The 7,142-nt window shown below is 32.5% G+C and overlaps 1 pseudogene; it reads left to right on the top strand.

The window, feature by feature from the left end:
- The first annotated feature begins 6,209 nt into the window (after positions 1–6,209).
- LOC139021360 (U2 spliceosomal RNA) lies at positions 6,210–6,308 on the top strand (annotated as a pseudogene).
- The last annotated feature ends 834 nt before the right edge of the window (positions 6,309–7,142 follow it).

The following is a 7,142-nucleotide window of genomic DNA, read 5'->3' as shown; positions in this document are numbered from 1 at the left end:
AATAAAAATATTAAATAAGTAAATACAATAGAGTGAACATAAATGTAAATATAAAGAAAAGGTGACTATGTGATATATAAAAGGATACATTCAACTATAAAAACAAAAGTTAATAACATATCCACTGACCTTTAAGAAATAAAACAGGATCAGTGGTTATAGCATTTTTGTACTCTTTAACATTTTTCATTGTTTGCTTATTTATAATATCATAAAAGCACAATCACTTTTTTAAGATAAAATATTTAGGAAACATTGAAAGATTTTATGAGATGAATGATGACAAAACTATAATTTTATGTTTATATAGTAATTTTTGATGTATAAAACAAACTAGACACCAAAGTCTAGGGTATTTTTGTTATAGCAGTCCAAACCCACTAAGGTACCACTAGCTGTTAAGTTGCTTTCACCCTTTGACTGTTGTAAATAATGCTGGTATGCACAGGGGTCTACAATAATCTGTTCATCTATGCTTTCAGTTCTTTTGGATATATATATATATATATATATATATATATATATATATATATACCAAAGTCGAATTGCTTGATTATATGGTTTTTGTTTGTTTGTTTGTTTTTTGCTTGATTATATGTTAAACCTATTTTTTTCATAGCAGCTGCACTATTTTACATTCCTACTTATAGGGCATGGGGTTGCAATTTCTCCACATCCTTGCACACACTTGTTATTTTCTGTTTCCTTTCTGATAATGGTTATCTTAATGGGTGCAAAGTGGTTTCTCATTGTGGTTTTGGTATGTATTTCACTAATGATTAGTGATGTTGAGCATGTTTTCATGTACTTATTAGCTATCTGTATATCCTTCTCTGGAGTTTAAGTCCTTTGTTCATTTTAAAATTGATTTGTTTGTTGTTTTGGTTGTTCTGTTCTCTAGATATTAACCTCTTGAGATATGATTTGTAAATATTTTCTCCAATTCCTTAGGTTATCTTTTAACTTTGTTAATAGTGTCCTTTGATGTACACATCTTTAATTTTGATATAGTCCAGTTTATCTATTTTTACATTTGTTGTTTGAGCTTTTGTTATTATTTCTAAGAAATTATTGCCAAATTCCACATCATAAAGCTTTTATCCTAGATTTTCTTTTAATAGTTTTTAGTCTCAACTCATACTTAGGTCTTTGATCCATTTTTAGGTCTTTGATTAATATTTTTATATGGTATAAGGTAAGGGTCCAATTTTATTCTTTCTTGTGGATATTCAGTTTTTATAATACTATTTGTTGAAAAGACTGTCCTATCCCCATTGTATGGCCTTGGCATCCTTGTCAAAAACATATAATTATATATATGAGGGTTTATTTCTAGGCTCTCTGTTTGATTCCATTGTCTTATGGGTCTGTCTTTATGGTAGCATCACACTACTTTGATTACTATAGCTTTGTAGTAAGTTTTAAAATCAGGAAATGTGGGACCTTTCACTTTGTTCTTTTTCCAGATTGTTTTGGTTTTACAGGATAACTTGAGATTCCATATAAATTTTAGGATGGATCTTTCTATTTTTCAGAAAATGTCGGTATTTTTATAGGAATTCCCTTGAATCTGTAGATTGTTTGGTGTAGTATTGACATCTTAACAATATTATGATTTCAATTCATGAGCGTACGCTATCTTCCCATTTATTAGTGGTTCTAAGTAGACAAATCTTTTGCATGCTTGGGTAAGTTTATTCCTATATGTTTTATTCTTTTTGATGAGATAGAATTGCTTTGAGGATTAAAGATAAATGATAAGAGAAGAACAGACAAATTTCTCATGCAGAGGTATTTAATATAGTTTATGTAGATACTTCCCTCTCAGAAAATGGAGCATAACTCTCCATCCCTTAAATGTGAGTTGTGCAGAGTGACTTTCTTCCAAAGAGTAAAAGGTGAAACAGGAGTAACTGTGGTGAAACCTGTAAACACAACCTCAGTCATGTTGATAGTACATATCTTTTGTATGTTACGCTAAAAATGGCACTTCTGCAATGTTTCTTCCAAAAAACCATAACTCTATTCTAATCATTAGAAAAACACCAGAAAAAAAGAGCAATTGAGAGATATGACCAGTATTTCTCAAAGCTGTTAAATTCATCAAAAACAAGGAAAGTCTGATAAATTGTACTGCTGAGAGTAGCCTCCAGTGACATTACAACTAATTATAATACTGTATCATGAATGGAATCTTGGAACAGAAGAAATGATATTAGGTAAAAACTGAGGAAATCTGAAAAAGTGTGGACTTTATTAAATAACATTGCCTCAATATTGCATCATTAATTGTGATAAATGCACAATGAATATCTATATATATAAAAGCCTAATATGCAAAGTGTTCCCTCAGGAGTTCAACCAACCAGGAGTTCAATTGCTCACTATGATGTGAGCTGACCACCAGGGGGCGGTGCAGAATGAGGGAAGGCTCCGGCCGGTAGCTGGCAGCTGGGGAAGGGAGGTCCTGGCCAGCAGCCAGAAGCTGAGCAAGCTGCTAGGGACCCTACCCGTGCACGAATTTTGTGCATTGGGCCTCTAGTATAAGATATTAACAATACAGGATCCTGGGTATGGCATATGTGAGAACTCTCTGTACTATCTTTGCAACTTTTCTATAAACAAAGGTTTTCTAAAATAGAGTGTTTATTTTAAAAACGATGCAAAGATGTCTAGTCTGTTTAAGAACTCAATAAATTTTGGCTTGAATTGTGAAGATATTTTTGTTAGTTTAAGATCTTGTTACTCTTGATCATTTCTACTCTTACAATATTTGATTTCCTCTAATATAAACATTCCCACAAACGTATTTTGACAACCAGGAAACCTCTTATTAAATGAGAGTTTCCTTCATCTAACTGTAATGCAGTTGGAGAAAGAATGGCTTTTTAAAAAAATAAATGTGGCTCACTAGGTTGGATATTCATTTGGAAGGATATATCTTGAGCCCTATCTCACACCATACGCAAAAGTCAATTCCAGATGGATGGCAGGTCTAAATGTGAAAGACAAATGTTACAGCTCTTAAAGGATATTTGGTGTCACAAAAGATTTTTTAAACACTCCACATAAAGCACTTACCATGAAAAATAACTAGATGAATAGGAAAATATTAAAACTGAGAGAAGTACTGTTCATCTAAAAACATGATTACGAGCATATAAAGCTACCATACAAGTTAAAAGTAGAAACAATGAATATATCTAACAAAATTCTGTCAGTATATTTAAATGTATTTTACAAATAAGTATATTAAAACTGACACATGGATAGAAAATTAGGCAAAAAACCTAAAGAGATATCTCCTAATACATAGATAATTTGCAAAAAGCTAATAAATACATGAACTGACACTTCATTAGTCATCAAGGAAACACATATGAAAGCCAAATTATATTAATTCTACATATTCATCAAAATGAATTGAGCCCTGGTCGGTTTGGCTCAGTGGATAGAGCGTCGGCCTGCAGACTGAAGAGTCCCAGGTTCGATTCCAGTCAAGGGCATATACCTTGGTTGCAGGCACATCCCCAGTAGGGGGTATACAGGAAGCAGCTGATCGATGTTTCTCTCTCATCGATGTTTCTAATTCTCTATCCCTCTCCCTTCCTCTCTGTAAAAAATCAATAAAATATATTTTTTTTAAAAATGAATTGAATAAAAAAGATGGAAATTAGAATTGTGAATGAAGTTATGGAACAATTGGAACTCTTAGCACTGTATCATTTTACAATCACTTTGGAAAACTATTTGGCTATATCTCTAAAGTTGAGCATACTCATTCCTGATTCCATTCCTAGCTACTATCCAACAGGAATGCATATATTTGATTATTAAAAAAATATGTTCTTGAATGTTCATTACAGCATTAACTGTAATAGTCCCAAACAGACAACTACCCAACTAAACAATCAATAGTAGAATTGGAGTATATTCACAGACCATAATATAAAAAAAGCATGAATGAGTTATAACTATATAAAACGTAAATGAATTCCAAACAAAATGTTGAATAAAATAAGCCAGATCACCTCTCCCCGTCCAAAAGTACATGTTGTCTGATTCTATTTGTATAAAATACAAAGTAAAGAAGATGAAATAGTCTATGATGCTAGAAGTCAGGGTAATGTTTTTTTGGTGTGTGTTTTAGGGTGGGTGATTGGAAAAAAATATAATAAGAGGACTTGAGGTATAACAATTAATGTCTTTTTAAAAGCTGATTGCTGGTTACACAGCTATATTCATTTTATGAAAAATCATTGAGTCTTACATGTATGATATGCATACTTTCCTTTTTATACTGTACTCTTGAATTAAAAATTATCTTTAAAATTGTTTCTCACAGCATTGAATAAAATATCAGAACTTTCAACCCATAGAGAGCAACTGACCAGGGGAAAAGTGAACCATGTGTTAGTAAGGAAGGACAATACAATTTAAAATTTTTTAAAAAAAGTTTATTTGAGAGAGAGAGAGAGAGAGAGAGAGATCAACATGAGGGAGAAACATTGATCAATTGCCTCCACAAGGGGTCCTGACCAGAGATCGAACCCACAGCCTGGTTATGGACCCTGACTGGGAATTGAACCCACCACCTCTTGACATATGGGACTATGCTCCTACCAATTGAGCCACTGGGCAAGGGGAGGATAATGCAATTTTTAAAAATACTTAAACTTGCATATCGGGCATGCCTTTATCTATATTTTCCAAAGGGATGCAAAAATGTTCTTCACAAAATTTTAGTCTTTATTCTCTTCTCCTCTTTCACTGTTGTTCCTTTTCAAACACTCAATTTCAGAATCCCTTATAGAAAAAAAAGGAAAAAGAAAAAAAAACATTTGTTTGCTGGAAGAACAATAATTTAAGTTAAGAAATGATTATTGTTGCTCAGGCATTTATATAACAACTCAAAAATTTTAAAAAAATTAAACATTTATATTTTTATTTTTATTGATTTAAGAAAGGAAGGGAGAGGGAGAGAGAGATAGAAATATCAATGATGAGAGAGAATCATTGATTGGCTACCTCCTGCATGCCCCAAACTGGGGATTGAGTCGACAAACCAGGCATATGCCCTGACCAGGAGTATAGGTTGATGCTCAATCACTGAGCCATGCCGGCTGGGCTCAACTCTTAAAATGTCATGTAAAATACATATTCCTGGAGCTGTTAAATGTAGTAAATTAGCTGATCTTTAGAATATAAATAATTTACCCTTCTTTTTGCCTTATATCCTTTCCATGTTGGATAATCCAGATTATTTAAATAATGTAATTAGTAAATGATTTATTTAGTGATTTATTGATTTGTAGCTGTTTTTTATACAAAAAGTCTTATGCCGTGTACTTGAAAGTAGACATTATTTCTTAGTTGAACTGGTATTTTGTAATATTATTCTTTTGTCTGTGTTAAACAAGGAAGATGTCAGGTTTTAGTCACTTTCTGAAGTATTCATTAGTCATCAACCAGGAACCTAAAGCACTGATAAAAATAATAAGACATAATAAACAAGAATACGCCCTGATACTCTGTTCTCTATACTTTTCACTACTAAGTGGGCAGGACATACAAGATGATGTGTAATAACATGAGAGCAAGCTAGAGCTAAACAGGGACCTAAAGGCAATATATTAAACTGCAGTTCAGAAAAGGAGAAATTAGGACTAAAGGCAGTAATGCTCAAATTTGACTGCACGTTAGAACCACCTGGGACCTTTTAGATGCTTTTTGTTTGGGTGATGATGGAGGAAGCTGGCATCCAATAATGCCTGAGTATCTCCTCTCAGCCCAGCCATCCTACATATAAGGACTATAAATTCTAGATAAAATATAGCAAAAGATAATCTGAAAGCACCTGTAGCTTTACCCTGTGGTATAATGTTGCTAGAACTCAGATCACAGCTAAAATGGTCTCCCTGGTTTGAAGAATCAGATTACAGAATTTAGGGCAAACATAGCAGCTGAAAAATGGGGCACAGGGTCTTGAAAATGAAATAGACAGGGAAGGGCAGCCCAAAATTATGTGTGTAAACTCTTGCTATATATTTTTTGACCCCTGAACTACACATGTGTAGGTACAATCCACGTAGCTCAGATAAGTTAAAAAAAAAAAATTGAACCGAGTTTCCTTCAAATAATGCTGCAGAAGACAAAAGTTTTCTGTTTGAATTCAGCCAAGTTAACAGAATTCTTTAAAAAAAATTATCATCACTTCTCGGCCTTTTGGCTAAGATCAAGTGTAGTATCTGTTCTTATCAATTTAAAAAAATTATCTTCATAGGAGCATAACAAAATCCCAAATCTATGATACATTATTTGATATATTATTGACCATGTCTAAAATTACTATACATATAAAGATACATGAAAAAATTACCAATACTCAAGAAAATGCTCCATATGAGAATATTAAATGACAAGAATTTTAAAACAGCTTCATACCTATGTTCAGTGACATAAAGGAAATACAGTATCTGAAATGAAATATTGTGTGGACTTATCACACAATTATAAGAAAATAGTGCAGAAGCTTTTTATTTGGGCACAGATTTGCCTATTTTTGTAGCCTGTGCTCTGGAGGTCATATCCAAAAATATTATATATATATATATATATATATATATATATATATATAGAGAGAGAGAGAGAGAGAGAGAGAGAGAGAGAGAGAGAGAAATATATATATATCCCAGACAAAAGTTAGGAAGCTTTTTCCTCCATGTTTTCTTCAGTAGGTTTACAATGTCCAGTCTTCTGTACAACAAAAGAAACAATTAACAGAGTGAAGTGACAACCTATCAAATGAGAGAAAATATTTGAAAATGATATATCTGATAAGGGGTTAATATCCAAAAAATATAAGAAACACAACTCCAAGCAAGAAAACAAATATCCCAATGAATAAATGGGCAAAGCACCTGAAGACATTTTTCAAAAGAAGACATACAAATGGCCAATAGGTATATGAAAAATGTTCAACATCACTGATCACCAGGAAAATGAAAATCAAAACCACAATGAAGTATTACCTCACACTTTTTAGAATGGCTATTATAAAAAAAGACAAAAGATAGCAAGTGTAGGCAAAGATGTGGAGAAAAAGGAACTTTGTACATAGTTGTGGAAATGTAAATTGATAC

Source organism: Myotis yumanensis, unplaced genomic scaffold (genome assembly GCF_028538775.1).
Source record: "Myotis yumanensis isolate MYYU_CA2020_CCGP unplaced genomic scaffold, mMyoYum1.0.hap1 SCAF_12, whole genome shotgun sequence".
NCBI lineage: Eukaryota > Metazoa > Chordata > Mammalia > Chiroptera > Vespertilionidae > Myotis > Myotis yumanensis.
Note: the sequence above shows the minus strand (reverse complement) of the source record. Positions and strands in the feature narration are given on the sequence as shown.